Source organism: Coptis chinensis, chromosome 4, assembly GCF_015680905.1.
Source record: "Coptis chinensis isolate HL-2020 chromosome 4, ASM1568090v1, whole genome shotgun sequence".
NCBI lineage: Eukaryota > Viridiplantae > Streptophyta > Magnoliopsida > Ranunculales > Ranunculaceae > Coptis > Coptis chinensis.
In genome coordinates, this window is record NC_141459.1 from 22,716,245 (window position 1) to 22,719,736 (window position 3,492).

The 3,492-nt window shown below is 36.8% G+C and overlaps 1 pseudogene; it reads left to right on the forward strand.

Annotated features, from left to right (window-relative positions):
* Positions 1 to 269: 269 nt before the first annotated feature.
* LOC147502669 (ribonuclease III domain-containing protein RNC1, chloroplastic pseudogene) lies at positions 270 to 538 on the forward strand (annotated as a pseudogene).
* The last annotated feature ends 2,954 nt before the right edge of the window (positions 539 to 3,492 follow it).

Genomic DNA, 3,492 nt, shown 5'->3' on the forward strand with positions numbered 1-3,492 from the left:
TCCATAAGCTCAAAAGGGTAAGAGCGCTCATTATTTGAGAGGCTGATGGTTCAAATCCATCTGGATCCACTTCTAATTAATTGTTTAATCTGAAAGAGGCACAATTTTTTTTGTGTTTCTCTTTTTCCGTCTATTTCATGATCATATTACAACTTAAGATAATATCGCAGCATTGAAGAGCCAAATATGAAATTTATCTATTTTTCTTCTATTCGGGATCTTGTCATGGCCGAGAAGCAACTCATGAAGCATATCGATGCTCTCGGAAGATGGTTACAGGGAGAGGTATCGGCGTCTTACGCTTTCAACAAGTTCGTGGGAGGTACTTCAGGGGACAAAACCTCCACCGCTTTATCATCTAACGATGAGCAGATCCGTGACAAGTACGAACACAACCGAAGACTTATGAATCCTGTCACCATCGCTATTCAGCAAGCCATCCATGGACTCTCTTACACGTGTATGGGAAGGCAGATGTGAGGCGCCTCATGTTTGAGGTATTTGACTTCGAAAGCAAATTCAGCCAAAAGAAGTGTGAAGTTGGTTTGTTATCAATGAATTGGTTCACATGTACTAGGCGAACACAAGTCTCGTTGTCGCACACTCAGTTCAAATGGCGGCTTTTATTGCAATTCGGATTGTGGCTCTAGACAATCCTCTATTGATGGATGAAAGCTGGTCTAAAATCTTTGGAAGTGTTTTAAGTGATGTTCATTAGGATAAACTCAAGTTTTAGGAGACACTTCGTCAATCGTTATGGTCTATATATTGTACCGATGTCAACATGTATTTAATGTCCTTCACTATACGGTTGTATCTTCAGCTAAGCTATTTGCCATTTCTAACGTAGACATGGTGTTAACCAATGTATTTCATTGTAAAATTCATCCGGCATTATATATGTCCGGTGTGTTAAATTTAGCATTAACAGAATTGGTAGGTCCGTAAACTTTTGCTTGTGGTTCCGGTTGATGAAGTTATGTGGAAATTGTAATCGCGTGCTTCCAGGTCAATTCTCACATCAGTTCTTAACTTCAACCATTTTATCCATTATCATTCCTTAAACTCACCTACCTATAATTGAACGACTGGTTATATACTAAAAGCGGTTTCCACTAGATAGTAAAATGGTCCTCCTCCTTTAGTTTTAGTTTTGACTTTTGGTGGTACCCATAAATTTTTTTTGGCCACGGTTTACTACACGGTAGTATTGTGCAAACGAATCCGTGACGTCAATGCAAAATTGCAAAGCCTCTGTGAGCACTATAAGAAACATTAGGAGGGCGATCAGAAATTCGAGGTTAATTTAGATATTAAGAAAATTGCTAATAGCATCCAGCTCTTGATTTGTCATTCGGGAAAGGAATTGCATAAAGATTTCAAAAATCTTGTGTTTCTCTTTCCACTAACGCTTGGACAACAAAAGAGTGCTGAAATACAACTATCAACTATTGGACAAGTATCACTCCTGAAAAACAAAAAACTCAGAAGTTGGCTAGTAGACAAATGAGGCTATATCAAGCAAAAACCAAACATAGCAAGATGAATATGATAAATTTGGCTGATGATTCATAAGCAGGATTTAACATCAGACCATGATTGATACAAAGATCTAGAGTGGCAACCAATGAACTAAATAAACAAGTTCCAAGTTAAGCACATTAGTAGAGATATCATAACCACTTATGGTTGTATGAGATGAAATATTTACATTTTTTTTTATGAGAATTATGTATGACCTTCTAAATTGAATCGCATCATGCTAATTTCCTATAGTTTTGCTCAAAAAGTGTTTGGTGTCACTCCATGTAAGGCTTACAAAGACAATGGGGACAAAAATTAATCTATGGGATAGTAATTCAAACAATAACTACGATCATGTAAAAATAGATACGCATGCATTTGGAACAATGTCAAGACGTAATGGAATTTTATTGATGTCAAAGTTGACATTACAAAGCATAGGCTAGCTTGGGAAAGATTAAACATTAAAGAACTATGTGTCCTCTACACAAAACAATCCAAAGTAGCTACACTATGTTGTTTATGCTATGTGAACCATTCCAGTAGGCCACCACCACTATGATCGAATGAATGGCCTTGAGCCCTCAACGGTCACGTCTTCCCCGCCATTTGACACTCAAGACTCTCGAACTCTTGTAAAATTCTTCCACCCTCAACAAAGACATCCACAGACACCAAAGTCCAGCTGTCACACTTCCAATTTTATTGTCTGATGCCGAATCAACCACTTATGAACCAGGGGAAACCTCCTGATCCAATTCTAAAAATAATTGAAAAGATGACCATTAGATAAGGCATTGCAGTAAATACACTGTGCATTCAACATAAAAATCAAAATTTAAAAGAAAATAAAATTTGAGAAAAGCAGTTACATCAAGGAGCAAATATAACTGGAGTGCCTTAAAATTTCATGTTCCAATAAAATTTGAAATATCTAGTTCCAAAAGGTAAGTGAATATATGCACACCTAGATTCATTGGCAAAGACAGTAACCGATATCATATCGTAACTTAACTACATATGGGTATGATGTGAGAATATCGACTGCAATAGTAAGACAATGTTTTCCTAACATGAAATGGAGTGGTGGATGGACCAATTAAAGGTGCAAAAACAATGTGAAAATATTGAAAAACTTAAAGCATTTTAATTAGGGGGCACTGCATGTCTTTCTTAAGGTTAATCAACATCCGCAACAACATTCGGATAGTCCTTGTCTCTCGAGTGACACTTTAACACTTCTATGTCTATGTTAACGGACTCAAACAAGTACTCCTTGTCGGTTTTAGTTGTGCTTCGTTAGTCGTATATAATGTAAAACATGCTAATGTGAAATCCCAAGGAAAGTTGATCATCCCCTCAAATTCCACATTAGCTCAAAGAACAGTGGTCAAAAGCGACACAAACAACAATCTTATCCATGCTGACATACAAGTAATTAGGTAATACACAAGGCTTGAAATATCGCATGGAGCAAGGTATATAATGAGAATCCTATTCAAATCAGATTCGTTGAGGGTAGTGTAAAGATATCAGAGGCACAGAGGCACCACCTTGGTATTGCCTTTGCGTTTGCTAAGCTCCAAGCTTCAAGTTCATTGAATTCTCACATGTATACAGTGGGGTCTATAGATATTCCAATCATGTAGCCTAACTTGGTGATAAATTTTGTATGTACGTATTATGCACCTCCAGTAATCCAAATATTAAGTACCAAGGTGCAGGAAGAAGGGTGGTAGGACTTACGTATGATATTGACGATGAATATAGGTTATGGTCTGCTGAACCCTATGAACTTTTCTTCACTAAACAAAAGAAAACAAAAACAAAAGCCAAAAAGAATTGGAGAAAAAGCTTAAATGTTGTATGTATTCTTCGTTGATGGTAATGTACTTATGATGGCCATGAAAAGTGAAGAGCTTCTCACTTTATAATCATATTTTTGGTACTTCAATATCTACAAGAGTC